The following is a 14,337-nucleotide window of genomic DNA, read 5'->3' as shown; positions in this document are numbered from 1 at the left end:
TCAGGGAACTAGATCCCATGTGCCGCAACTAAAGATCCTGCATGTGCTGTGTTGCTCAGTCATGTCTGACTCTTTGGCACCCCATGGACGGTAGCCTGCCAGACTCTTCTGTCCAAGGGGATTCTCCAGGCCAAGAGTTCTGGCATGGGTTGCCATTTCCTTCTCCATAAAGATCCTGCATGCTGCAGCTAAAAGATCCCACATGCTTCAACAAAGATTGAATATTCTGCATGCTGAAACTAAGACCTAATGCAGGCAAATAAATAAATTCCTTAAAAGGAACATGAATTGTCATTTATAACCAATACGAACAAGAGCACATTTAAGTTTTTAAATGAAATGAAGGAGGTTGTGACATCTTAAACCAAATTAGCAAAGGAAGTGACTGCTTGACAGATGACTGGGACTCAGCTGAAGTCACAGAGATGCCGGGGCACTGAAAGAATTGTTGCAAGTGGGGACAGTGAAGCATTGGCAACAGTCATTGCCTAGAGCCTAATTTGCCCCTGCAACAGTATATTGTAACCTCTTAAAGACCATTTTATTTTTTTACACCCACTTTTATTTCTAATACCCAAAAATATTCAACAATTTTATTAATTACAAAAGATCTCTGGGAATTCCCTGGTGGTCCAGTGGTTAGGAGTCTGCACTTCTAGTGCAGGGGCCCAGGGTTCAATTCCTGGTCAGGGAACTAAGATCTCACAGGCTGTGCAACACAGCCAAAAACTCACAGGCTGTGCAACACAGTCAAAAAAAAAAATTTCTTTTTAAGTACTGATACATAAAGGGTAATACAGCTACACGACATTTTTCAGTGCTTTTTCGGTGACAAATGCCTGTCAGTTAGTCCTCACCTCAGTCCTTATTCTTAGATTTGTGATTACCTTGGAGCAGTTAATGAAGTTCTGAAGAGTGAAGTTTTGGGCAAGACAACGCATAAGAATAAGCACGATGAGGATCATTTTTTATATATGTTAAGTTGTATTCTTAGTTCATTCTCTCCTATAAATCAGATTTTCTGCAGCCTTTCCACCATTATGCCCTCAGAAAAGGGGAAAAAGCAACTCCACAGAAAGGAGGGAATGACTTAGAAATATTTCCTCCCGGTCAACAGGGGAAATTAAACTTTCCAGTAAATGCTGACTTCAAAATAAGAGACATAAGCAGAGAGACAAGCATGGCCTGGTTTCTTTGCCTTGGGCCTAAATCTCAAAGTAAGAGGTCGTTAGGTAAAAGCTGAGGGAAAAGTCCAAAGCTGAGGGGTTCCTGCCCCCATTTCCTACTGGGGCTCCAAGAAAAAACCTCATCCAGAATAATTTCCTCATCAGTATAGAGGAGTCTCATGGCGGGAGGGGAAGGGGAAATGCTGATTAGAAAGAGATCTGTGGGGATTCCCTGGCAGTCCAGTGCTTAGGACTCTGCACTTCCCCTGCAGGGGCACAGGTTCGATCCCTGGTTGGGGGGCTAAGATCCCACGTGCCACGTGGCACAGCCAAAAAGTAGAAAGAGAAAAAGAATACAAAGGTCTGAGGTAGCACCCTAAAGTCTTCCTCAGCTCCCGTATGAATAGAAAGGATCCAGAAATTCCGATGTTCCCCATGGAGGGCTTCCTGATGAATTTCCATGGAGGTTGCCAGGGTCGCAGTGGAAAGATCCTGTGACCAAGGACCGCAGAACAAACCACCCAGTCTGGGCATAAACAAGAATCCCAACAGACCTCAGGAGCATGTGTGGTGTCAGCAAGAGATGAGGTGAGTCAGGTCATCTAAAGAACAGCCACGAAGGCCCAATCAGACTGCGGGAGGGCCCGGGCTCATCAGAAGCTGATACCAGCAGCTGGTCAGTGACCTGCAGAGGTGACACTGATGTACAGAAAGGGGGCAACACAAAGGCCTAAGCCTCTGCACAGACCTTGAGGTCACTTAACACCAGTGATGCTCTAATAAGTTAAATATTTAACAACAGACTCTCCAGAGAGGAAAAGCCCTGGTTTGTGGTATTTAGAGATATCCTTGGTGTAAAGACTGCCACCAAGGAAGATTTCACCTTCACACCATCGAACATAGAGTTGGGAAGAGATGAGGTTCATAGAAGCTACAATTTTACAGTATTTCCACTTACAGATACAGTTGATAGAACTTCAATAGCACAGATAACAGTAAAGTATAGTCAAAAATTAGGAAGTGGTGAATTCTGAGTATTAGCTTTCTTGTCAGTATTCTTTCTTTCATTGTAAGTTTGTGCGACTTAGCTGTTATTGAATATTGTATTTAAAAACTGACTTGCAAAATTCCCCAAAATTAAATAATCAGTTCTGGTAAGCTGATGCAAGCCAGCTAGAGCATGCCACTGCTTAAGAAACCCTGCCCATTTTTCCAGATATCATCTTGGAGAGCCATACGGTAGAGGAAGAAAAATCAAACCACTGGGTCATCTACCCCAAATAAATTAAATTATTATTAATTAATAAGTGCCAGTATCTACTGTCACCTCCACCACCATCATTTCCAACCTGAAAGCTGGGGAAGAAGATGAAATCAGTTATAAAAAACTAAATAAACTGTATTTTCTTTTCATATCTCCATTTAAGTGTGTGTCAATTAAAAATTTTGTACCCAATGAAAAGATGCTCAACATCACTCATTATCAGAGAAATGCAAATCAAAACCACAATGAGGTGCCATCTCACACTGGTCAGAATGGCTGCTATCCAAAAGTCTACAAGCAATAAATGCTGGAGAGGGTGTGGAGAAAAGGGAACCCTCTTACACTGTTGGTGGGAATGCAAACTAGTACAGCCACTATGGAGAACAGTGTGGAGATTCCTTAAAAAACTGGAAATAGAACTGCCATATGACCCAGCAATCCCACTGCTGGGCATACACACTGAGGAAACCAGAATTGAAAGAGACATGTGTACCCCAATGTTCATCACAGCACTGTTTACAATAGCCAGGACATGGAAGCAACCTAGATGTCCAACAGCAGATGAATGGATAAGAAAGCTGTGGTACATATACACAATGGAATATTACTCAGCCATTAAAAAGAATACATTTGAATCAGTTCTAATGAGGTGGATGAAACTGGAGCCTATTAGACAGAGTGAAGTAAGTCAGGAAGAAAAACACCAATACAGTATACTAATGCATATATATGGAATTTAGAAAGATGGTGACGATGACCCTGTATGTGAGACAGCAAAAGAGACACAGATGTAAAGAACAGGTTTTTGGACTCTGTGGGAGAAGGCAAGGGTGGGATGATTTGAGAGAATAGCATTGAAACATGTATATCATCATATGTGAAACAGATCGTCAGTCCAGGTTCGATGCATGAGACAGGGTGCTCGGGGCTGGTGCACTGGGATGACCCAGAGGGATGAGATGGGGAGGGAGGTGGGAGGGGGGTTCAGGATGGGGAACACATGTACACCCATGGCTGATTCAAGTCAATGTATGGCAAAAACCATTACAATATTGTAAAGTAATTAGCCTCCAATTCAAATTAATTAATTAATAAAAAAAATTTTTGTACCCAGTAATGGAAGGCAATGACAGTAGCTTATGTGGGTGTGGGTTTATCATTCTCACATAACAGAATCAGGCCTGCTTGTACTCCATGGTCACAGAATAGCTGCACCAGCCCCATGCAATTCACTTCCAGTCATGTCAAGATAAAGGGGCAAAAAAGCCCAGCAATTTCTGTACCCTTTTATCAGGAGCACAAAAATTTTCTGGAATCTGCCTTCTCTTGCCCCTCCCCACTCACTTCCTCTCAGCGGACTTCTGTTACTTAAGTCTTGCTGTTCTGAACTAGATTACTCAGCCACCTCTACCTGCAAAGGAGACTGGGAAAGATATCTTAATTAGCCTAGACCAATCATGATCCACTGCCCAGGGCTGGGCATGCTGCTGTCAATAAGGAAAAAAATCAGGGTTCTGTCAGTAAGGAAAAAGGGGGTAATGGAGAACAGGCAAGCTGAAAGCAAGTGGGGCATAACATTAGTCAGTATTTCTAACCCCAATATACACAGCAAAGTGGAAGAACAATTTTAAAGGGGAAGGAACCAAGATTTGGCTTTTTTTCCCCAGAGTTTAAGATGGAAATGCAGGAAGAGCCTGGCAGTATCTCTCACATCTAATCAGAGACTGTGAAATGTGAAAGTAATAATCACTCAGTTGTGTCCAACTCTTTGTGACCCGTGCTCCTCTGTCCGTGGAATTCTCCAGTCAAGAACACTGGAGTGGGTTGCCATTTCCTTCTCCAGGGGATCTTCACAACCCAAGGATCAAACCTGGGTCTCCTGTGTTGCAGGCAGATTCTTTACTATCTGAACCACCAGGGAATCAGAGGTTATTAGCGGTGCAAACAGAAGGGAGGCTTGGAGGATTTAGCCACCCAAGCACTGGTCCTGCTCAGATTCCTAAAGGAAAACCACTTCCTTTTAGCAGGAAATGGGGTAAAGACAATGAAGTTCAATGTTAAAGAGGCTTCCCCATCAGGGAGAAGTAGGAATAATAGACTCTTGTTGCTTAATAGCTTAGGATGCTCAGAGCTTTTACCAAGCAGTGCCTTCTACCGACCTGAGTCCCACTTGTTCTCTGCTGAGCAGAGACTTCAGATGTCACTCACAAAGCCGGGGAGAGCAGCAGGACTGAGAAGGAAAGTGAAAAGATCCTCTCTGCCCTGCTTCTGATGAACCTCTAGGCTCACAAAGGTTAATTGCTCAAAGGGTTGGGGCTTATTCCTTGGGAAAGGAGCTAAATGACTAAACATCTGTGGGTGCTGAGTCACACAGCCCATCAGCAGATGGAGCCTGCCCTACTGTGACTGGGTGCATGACCATCATTGGCCAGCTGCAGGAATCATACTAGATCCAGGAAAAAAGCAAGTCACAGATGCTCAGGACAGGGTCTAGAGTAGGTGAAAGATTAACTCCTATGTTAAATTAAAAGTTCCACATTTTCTGATACAAAATGTAGGCCCTTTAGTTGAACAAACTGAATAAATGCAACCAATTTCAAGCAAAAAAGATCTGAGACTCATCGGACGACGCTGCAAAAATTACACATGTGCATTAAGTTCCTTCTAGTGTAGCATAGCCAATGCTTTTCCCCTCTCATGTAGTATTAACTTATTTAAAGAACACGTATACAACAGCATTTTTAATTTTCCATGTTTCTTAATCAAAGTTCTCTCCCTGAAATCTTTATTTGTGGGAAGAAAAAAAAAGTTTCTGCCTCTTTAAACAAGTACTCAAACCTGAAAATGTTAACTAATTTCATTTTCTTGATACAGTGTGTCTGTGATCAGAACTGAGTCATACCAAAAATACTTCGACAAGATTTGACCTTTTACTTAAACCCCACATTGAGATAATCTACTTAAAATCGTTATCAATAAGACCTTTGTTTTTAAAAGCACATTTAAAATAAATCACTTTTTTAAAGGAGAAAACTGTTTTCAATTAAGTTCTTTACAGGCAATCAGCTTGAAAGTTATGTTTGCTCTTTTATTTTCTTTATATATAAATTATGCCCAAGAGTGCCATGATAATAGTACTACACAAACTATGCTTTACCTTTGTATTTACTTCTTGTCAAAATAAACTCTACAGATTAATTTGTTTTTAGAGTGCTTTATGACCAGCAAGCCCCAGGGTGAAAACAATGCAAGCCACCACTATTTTTTACTATGAATGAGCAAAACCAAGTCCAATTATATGAGCATAATTAATTCTTAATTCCTTCCGACAAAGAGTTTTCTTGCAGTAGAAAAATTTTATTCAACTAAAACAATGTTTCATTATTTAGAAAACTTTGGAAGACAGACTTTTTTGCTTGAGTCCCTGAGCAAAGTAACATTGTGATACCTAAATAAGGCTAATTACTAGGATTGGGTTCCTGTGTGTTTTAGTCACCTAATTCTTTTGTCATCAAACTCCTGTTGCTCCTCAAAATGCTGGGAACTTACTAGATAGATATATAATCTAAAAATTATCCATTCCAAAATAGATATTTCTCAAATTGCCTTATTTTCTCCCTTTGGCTTCGCCCTCTACCCCATTCATGTTAAAGGCTGCTTATCAGATTTTACATTTCCCTTAGTGATTTACTAGTAACGTTCTACAGGAGTAAAATTATGACCTGAGCAAGCACAAGTCTGGAAAAGAAAATAATGTAGGAATGAAATAATTATATTTACTTATTTTATATATAAATTTAATCCAAATCTGTGTGTGTCTGTGTGTGTGTGTGTGTGTATGCGTGCACACGCGGTCGAGTCCAACTCTTTGCAATCCCAGGTACTGTATTCCACCAGGCTCCTCTGCCCATGGAATTTTCCAGGCAAGCACACTTGAGCGGGTTGCCATTTCCTCCTCCAGGGGATCTTTCTGACCCAGGGATTGAACCTGTGTCTGCTGCAGTGGCAGGCAGATTCTTCCACATGCCACCTGGGAAGCTCCTTAAAAACAAAAAAGCACTCCAAACACAAATAAATTTGTAGAGTTTATTTTGACAAGATGTAAATACAAAGTGAATATAATGCCCCCACTCCAGTATTCTTGCCTGGAGAATTCCAAGGGCAGAGGAGCCTGTGGGATACAGCCCATGCGGTCGCAAAGAGTTGGACACCACTGAGTGACTAACACTGTCGATCCAAATCACTATAAAATGATTCTGCTTCTAAAGTTATTTCTTAAGTTAGTTATGGGGTTAAGCGCAGGATTTTTTGAAAATTGGACATCATCGGATATTTCTTGGATTTCTCTTCCTTTATCCCTCCCACCATGGCCTAGGTAAGGAAGCACAGGGTGAGGCCCCAGAGTTCAGAGTGCAGCTGGAAGAGGTGTTTATTTCAAGGATTTAGAAATGAGGAGAATTCGAGAAGAGTCAAGAAGAGAAAGAAGCTGAAAATCTCATCAACCAAAAGGGGAAAGCACAGAGCTAGAAATGAAAGACAATGGTCAAGTTTGAGACTCTGGATGAGTACAAAGAACAGCCCAGGAGAAGATCTGGAGCAATGAGGTGCACTTGTACCAGCCACAAACCACACCGAGGACGGGACATGGGTGAGAAAGGGATTGGGTGTGACCAAGCAGTCTGGTTGGAAGACACAAAGGGCAGCAATAAGGATGAACCCGGACTTCTGGTGAAGCCAACAGTTCTCGTGAGTCTTTCTTTTGGGCCAGTTGAAAGTGAAAGTTGCTCAGTCAGGTCCAACTCTTTGTGACCCCATAGACTATACAGTCCATGGAATTCTCCAGGCCAGAATACTGGAGCAGGTGGCCATTCCCTTCTCCAGAGGCTCTTCCTAACCCAGGGATCAAACCCAGGTCTCCCACATTGCAGACAGATTCTTTACCAGCTGAGCCACCAGGAAAGCCCACTGGCCAGTTACTGGTCCAAAGATCTCTGAGATTTACCACAAAAATAACAACATTACAGCATATTTTGCCTTCTAGTTAACTGGATTAAGAAAGTTAGGAGCCATATTTCCACCCCTCTTTTGAAGCCACCTCTGAAAGAAAGAGCCCCACACCCAGAAAGCCTGTCCCACCCAAAAGGTATTTCCCTGCACTGTGGCCCAAATAACCACCAGTCTGTTGACAGACTTGTCTCTCAATCAAATTCTCAGATGAAGAAAGCTGACAATACAAAACCCAAAGGCATCATACTGAGGTGAGTCAGCTTAAGCAGGTTTCTCTGAGACAACACAAGTTAGATGAATCAAATGGGGGGAAAAAACCACAGGCTTTCTTTAAGCTATCATTCAGGCAGAAACTCTGGTCTAACTACTCCTTTTGAGGTGGGTAAACCATGTAGAGACTTTATGGAGTGGATATAGCACCTTCTATGGCGAAAAAGAACATCATCTTTTCATAGAACAGAGAAAGAACTATCTTATTTCCTGATGTCAAGGACAGCAGTATAAAATATATACCCTAAATTGTTAAATGGAGTGGAAGAAAAGATATCTCTGGATCAATAGAACCCTTTGAGAAAAACACATGAGATAAATAATTTTATCACAACTTTCCCATGCCTTTCCTTTTACTGAACTCTAAAAACACGATCATATCCATGAAGGGGGGCTTCCCTTGTAGCTCAGTCAGTAAAGAATCTGCCTGCAGTGCAGGAGACCCAGGTTCGATCCCTGGGTTGGGAAGACCCCCTGGAGAAGGAAATGGCAACTCACTCCCGTATCCTTGCCTAGAAAATCTCATGCACAGAGGAGCCTGGTGGGCTGCAGTCCATGGGGTCACAAAGAGTCGGGCACAACTGAGCAACTAACACTTACTTACTTATCCATCAAGGGATACCCATACACGAAAGTGTGAAAGTTGCTCAATTGTGCCCAGCTCTTTGCAACCCCATGGACTGCAGCCTGCCAGGTTCCTCTGTTGCACAGGATTCTCCAGGCAAGAATACTGGATCGCGTTGTCATGCTCTTCTCCAGGAGATCTTCATGACCCAGGGACCAAAACTGGGTCTCCGCATTGTAGCATATTCTTTACCATCTGAGCCCCATCCATGTACATAAATGGAAATTGAATTGTAAATTATATACTCCCACAATCTTGTAAATACTATTATGGATAAATTTATACGTCAACTTGACTCGGCTCCAGAGTACCCAGATACTTGATCAAACATTATTCTGATTGTGTTTGTAAAGGTGTTTGTGGATGAGATTAACCTTTGAACGGATAGCCTGAGTAAAGCAGATTGCACTCACTACTGTGCGTGGGCCCCATCCAATCAGTTGAAGGCCAGAATAGAACAAAAGGGATGAGTAGGAGAGAATTTCCTCTGCCTGACTGCCTACAAGCTGAGATATCAATTTTCTCCTCTCTCCAGACTTGAACTGAAACATCTCAAGCCTGCCAGCCTTCAGACTAAAACTACATTATCAGCTCTCCTGGGTCTTCAGTTTGCACACCCATCCTGAAGATCTTGGAATGTGTAAGCCTCTACAGTCACCTGAGCCAAGTATATATATACACATATATATATTATACACACACACATCCTGTGTCTTTGGAGAACCCTAACACAGATGCTTCTATAAATTTTATAGCAAACTTGTATAAAACATAAAGATATATCAAGTAGCCTTAGCTGTTTTCCTCTCCCCTGGACCCATAGCCATACATTCTGCTCTGGCAGTAACTCAGAGAATGATTGGGAGTAGAAGTCACACCCAGACCTAAAAGGCGCTAGCCACTGCCCCCACCACCACCATCGTATTTAGAGCTGCCACATTCAGTCAGACCCATTTCCATCTAAACCTACCACTTCAGGGGCTTCCCTGGTGGCACAATGGTAAAGAATCCTCCTGCAACGCAGGAGACACAGGAGATGCAGGTTCAGCCCCTGGGTGGGGAAGATCCCCTGGAGGAGGGCATGGCAACCCACTCCAGTATTCTTGCCTGGAGAATCCCATGGACAGAGGAGCCTGGAGGGCTACAGTCCATGGAGTCACGGAGTCAGACATACTAAAGCGACTACGCATGCATGCATGCTACCACTTCGTATGACTTTTGGGAGGCATGCTGTTTTAAACAACATAATTTCTAAAGAGAGAACAAGAGAGGAAGTGAGGAGTGCTGCTTTGGGCCCACTGTCTGGTATATACTGTAACTAGAACTGTACACCTCCCCTTGTAGTGGCCCCACTGATTTAATGAAAGAGTGAAGGCAGGTTGATCTGGTTTGCAGGGTCTTAGAAGACTTGACTGAACACATTATATCAACTTAAGAACAAGCAATGTGTCTCAAGCCAAGATCAAAGAGTAAATAACAGCAAAACATTCAAAATGATATGAAATTTTCATTCACCAGAATTCTGGGGCAAGGGTAGCTTATGTTCACAGGGAAACCCACCAGAGCTAGAGAGTACACATTCTAGAGGAAATGAGTGTGTGGTGTGGGAGAGCACACCCAAAAGTGCTCTCCACATGGAACAAGAGAAAATTTCACCATTGTCCTGAGTGAGAAGCTGGTGGGAAGGAAAAGGGTGCAAAAGGAAATTTCAGGAAGCTTTCTGTATGATGTGAAATTGCTATCAGTTCAGTTCAGTTCAGTCGCTCAGTCGTGTCTGACTCTTTGCAACCCCATGAGTCGCTGAGATATTTTAAAAATAAACCTTTTAAGGTAAATATTTAGATTATTGTTCAAGGTTTCTTGAGTTACCTTTTGTTGAAAGTTGTACTTACAAGAGATTAGAACTATACAAGGAAGCCTGGCTTTATGTGAGTTTCATTTAGACAAAGTCCATCTTCAGATTTCGACATATTTCCCAAGCCCCTGTCAGGGAAGACCTTTCCTTTTATTATAACAACTGATGATCCATGATAAAGAGAACATGGAAAGATGGAACTCTGGTGAAATCTTAGCTTATTTTTATGACTTTTAGTATCTTGTGGCATAAGCATTCATCAATCAGCTCTAAAAGAGCAACGTGGAGCTCGTCCGATATTTTAACTCTGGGCATGGCTCTAAGTTTCCTCCATAATGTCCCAGATCAACAGTAAGGTTCTATAGACTCTATACAGCACATGTAGAGAAAGCAACAAATACCAGCTCCAACTATATTCTCATCACCTAGGAAGACTAGAAAATATTTTACATTAAAAAGGGAACGCGGGGGCTTCCCTGGTAGCTCAGCGGTAAAGAATCCGCCTGCCAATGCAGGAGACACAGGTTTGATCCCTGATTTGGGAAGATCCCATGTGCCATGGAGCAACTAAGACCAAGTGCCACAACTACCAAACCTGCACTCCAGAGCCCAGGAGCCACAGCTAATGAGCCCTTGTGCTGCAACTACTTGGCATGAGGAACCTCCAGGAAGCTTGCAGCCCTAGAGCTTGTGCTCCTCAATGAGAGAAGCCACCGCAATGAGAAGCCCATTCAAAGCAACTAGAGAGTAGCCCTGCTCACCACAACTACAGAAAGGCCTGTGCACAGCCAGAAAATAAATACACAAAAATTTAAAAAAAAAAAAAAAGGGAATACAGCATGTCACCAGTCTGAATTATGTCACAAAAGGCACCAGAAAGAGAAACCAGACATTACCACAGTGTAATATCTTAGGGGAGAGATTCTAAAATCAGCACTTAGGGTTAAAATTACATAGGATCAAAATGACCCTAGAAAATCCCTAAGGAGGGCACCATGTAGGAAACACACAGTCCCTCAGTTCAGGCCAACATGCCCGGATTTTCCTCCAAAGGTAAAACAGATGACCATGGTTTTGGTTAAAATCAGAGACCTGGCTTCTGTTTAGAGACTATATGGTAACAACAATATGTTATATCAATCAATATCAAAACCCCACTCAACAGGAGGAAAAGTTCATAGCACGAGCAGCACATGGGAACTCAGACAACCGAGAGAAGGGCAGGCTGTTTTCAATCATCTCCTGCATGTCCCAAGGGAAGCGCTCACTGTGTGGGGGAGGGAGCAAAATTTTCTAAGTATAATTGCATTTGTTTAAGCTAAACATATAGTTGATATGATTCCAATCTATTCAGAAGAGAAAACATAGTGGGAAAGAAGACACATCAAAGTGGACTTGACCCTAATTAAAGCGTTGAATTTGACCCTACAGCTCAAGACTCAGCCTCACTCATACTAAGCGTGCATGAATGTATAGTCTCACCAGCAGATACACGTTTCTGGAATCCAAAAGATCCCAAAGTTTCTTTGAATTATCCTGAAGGTAGAGAAAAGAGAAACCACCTCCAGAGTAGACACCGGCCCAGAAGAGTTTAAGAGAAGTCACGCTCTGTTTTCCACTAACTTAACCGCGAGTTGTGGCCCCATGAAAACCAGAAGTGACGCAACACACAGACACAAAGCGTGTTCTAAAAAGCTGAGAAGCAAGAGAAGAACACTTCCCAGTCCCAGAATCACCAGCCTACGAGTCATCCAAAGATGGCTGGAATAAGATGTACTGTGAACACAGCCGATTTTAAACCCCGTGGGTTACAAAGCACAAGAAGCCCATCTCGGATATTCTTCTACGAAAGCCCTGTGGCCACCGATGACCATCCCACCTACCCAAGCATCTGGACAGGAAAGGCCAAGCTAGAGCCAGGTGTCTATGTCTGCATTTGAGAGAAGCCGCATAGGGATCTGATTCTTTTTTAAGTTATATTAAGAATTTAATAATCGTCATCATCGTTATTACAATTACCACCAATTATCTCTTTATTCCTAGCGTCCAGCACAAAGCCCAGTATGCAGCAGACTCAGTCAATCAAATAGAACTGTGGTTAACATATTAACTATGATTCGTCCAGAACTCTGCTGTCCAGTACAATAGCCACTGGCTATATGTAACTATTGAGCACTTAAGACTGTGTCTAGTCCAAATTTAAATGTTCTATAAATTTAAAATACACATCTGAGGTTGAAGACTTAGTATAGAAAACAGAAAGCAAAATATCTCATAAATAATATTTTATATTTATTATGTGTTGAAATGATATTATTTTGAATCTTTCAGGTTAAATGTATTCTTAAAAATAATTTTGCCAGTTTATTTTCACTTTTCAAAATGAGATTGCAGTAGAACTACCATATAATCTAGCAATTCCACCTCTGGGTATTTACCCTAAGAAAACAAAAACACTAACTGAGAAAGATATAGGAATTTCCCGGTTGTCCAGTGGTTAGGACTTGCGTTTTCACTGCCAAGGGCCCAGGTTCAATCCTAGCGAACGTGATTCTGAAGTATCCTCATTTTTATGTCCTTTAATTACCATCAGTCAAGTCCAGCCTAAGAATTCAATTCCCAAACCAGTCCTTGTCTTTTCCCCTGGGTTAGAGAAGAAGGTGGAGAAGGCAATGGCCACCCACTCCAGTGTTCTTGCCTGGAGAATCCCAGGGATGGCGGAGCCTGGTGGGCTGCCGTCTATGGGGTCGTACAGAGTCGGACACGAATGAAGTGACTTAGCAGCAGCAGAGAAGAAAATGCAGGGCAACAATGGGCCAGCAGTGATGAGGGTGCAGGGGATGAAGAAAAGGTCTGAGAAGATAAAGAGAAACAGAGGCTGCCGCCAGAGAGGCTGAGCTAGCAGTAGCACGACTGCCGCCCTCGGCTGCTCCAGGCTATCCATTCAACAAACACTGGTTGAGCATCTATTATGCGCGCACTACCCTGCTGTGCGTTTCTCATGTTTGACTGTCTTAAGAGGGTATTGTTTTCAGTGTCTTTTTTATTGATGCCCCCAGTTTACTGGGTAAGTAAGCAATGACTTTCCCTTTCCTTACGGCAGGCCACAGTTCTCACCCCACCTTTATGCAGTCAGGCTCCTGACCCCAGAGGCAATGAAAAGAGGCCAGACACAGCTGTAAGCCAGGGGAATTGCCTCAAATATGGTCGGAGCTTCGAAATCAAAGCAGGGACTGGGTTCACGCAGTGTTCAGTGGTAAAACAACGCTTCATTTTCACTGCAGATCCCTGGAGGAACATATTTAGCACAGAAATTTGAGAACACTTGGATTATTCACTAGAGCTCAAAAAGGGAAGCCAATGAGGGTAATTTACAGTATTACAAGAGATTTTCAAGTTCAGAGATCAAGGACAGAGTCTCTAAGATTGTGACCCAAGTTAACATAAAGCAAGGGTTGTATGTGGTGAGGCTGGCAGAGGGTCCACTTCATCTTCTTAGGGAAGAAAGATGCCTGCAATCCAGTTGCCATTTCTCAGAAAGACCGTTTCCTGCCTGTAGTTCAGGAACTGAAGAAACTGTTGTTCCTAAGCCACAGAATTCATCTTTTCCTTGATCTAGCAAAAATGTGCCCATCTGTGACAATGCACTTTGGGGCAATTAGAAAACAAGATCAAAGACAAGGAAAGCCCAGTCACTGTCTTCTGAAAGCTGTCCTCAAGACTGAGACCATGGTCTTTGCTCTCCTTGACATTGTTTATTGATTTGTCTTTCTTTTCTGTTAAAAACTATAATTTTTAAAAGAACAGTAAGCATTGATAAGCTACTGTCCCGATGTACTTGTACCTGCATGAGACAAAGCTGAAAGTAGATAATTTAAAATACATTATTGACTAGAGATGAATTAATATGTCTTTTGCTACCTGAACATTTTTGACCAGAGATGTATCAATATGTTTTTAGAGAGTGATATAATTAACATCACCATGAGCAGTTGTTAGAGTCTAAAATTGATCAAAGATTCATTATACAATTTATTATTGTCATTATCATTTACATTTCGCTCCATTAGGTTTTTATTCCAATCTTGCATATATTATAAACATAAAATTTTCAAAAATGACACAGCACAAAATTTTGAGTAAAGAAGAC

The 14,337-nt window shown here is 42.1% G+C and overlaps 1 non-coding gene across 1 annotated transcript; it reads left to right on the top strand.

The window, feature by feature from the left end:
- Positions 1–621: 621 nt before the first annotated feature.
- Positions 622–694, top strand: TRNAR-UCU (transfer RNA arginine (anticodon UCU)). Its single transcript has one exon. It is a non-coding gene; the product is annotated as a tRNA-Arg (tRNA).
- Positions 695–14,337: the final 13,643 nt, after the last annotated feature.

This window comes from Ovis canadensis, chromosome 10, assembly GCF_042477335.2.
Source record: "Ovis canadensis isolate MfBH-ARS-UI-01 breed Bighorn chromosome 10, ARS-UI_OviCan_v2, whole genome shotgun sequence".
Lineage (NCBI taxonomy): Eukaryota > Metazoa > Chordata > Mammalia > Artiodactyla > Bovidae > Ovis > Ovis canadensis.
The sequence above is the reverse complement of the archived record's forward strand: the minus strand, read 5'-3'. Positions and strand labels throughout refer to the sequence as shown.